Here is a 543-nt window from a genome sequence, read left to right on the forward strand (position 1 = left end):
TGCCAACAGCATCTGGCATTCCCAGGCGGTCACCCATCCAAGTACTAACCAGACCCAACGTTGCTTAACTTCGCTGATCAAACAGGAAGCGGTGTACTCAACGTGGTATGGCCGTTGGCCAGCTATATATATATATATATATATATATATATATAAATGTAGTATAGTGCCACGGAGGGCGACCTAAAACCCCCAGAACGAGCCCACTGAGGAGCATATACAGCACGCCTGGACTCCGAGCGACAAGGACATAAGTCCTCCCGGGCCACGCGCCCCTATGACCTGGAGCTCGCCTGCCGCCACCATAGCAGGAATACGAGACTACCTTCCTGGCGAGCCAACCACCAACAACCACGGGGTGGAGCTGTTACTCTAGCTCCAGTCAGCACCCGGGACGGCCGGTAGCCGCTCAACCCTCCTATTGGAGACGGCCTGCAGCCACTCTGGAGGAAAACAGGAGATGGCATGTAGCCGCTCCCGCCTTCGTCAGGAGACGAACAGAAGCCACTCTGAAGGTGCCCCTAACAAGACGGCCCATAGCCG

General features: G+C 55.6%; 1 non-coding gene across 1 annotated transcript; it reads right to left on the minus strand.

Moving 5' to 3' along the window:
- On the minus strand, positions 1 to 119 carry LOC145404201 (5S ribosomal RNA). The gene has a single exon (XR_013898133.1). It is a non-coding gene; the product is annotated as a 5S ribosomal RNA (ribosomal RNA).
- Positions 120 to 543: the final 424 nt, after the last annotated feature.

The sequence above is a fragment of the Coenobita brevimanus genome, chromosome 62 (genome assembly GCF_032717465.1).
Source record: "Coenobita brevimanus isolate Jiangsu-jjx chromosome 62, ASM3271746v2, whole genome shotgun sequence".
NCBI lineage: Eukaryota > Metazoa > Arthropoda > Malacostraca > Decapoda > Coenobitidae > Coenobita > Coenobita brevimanus.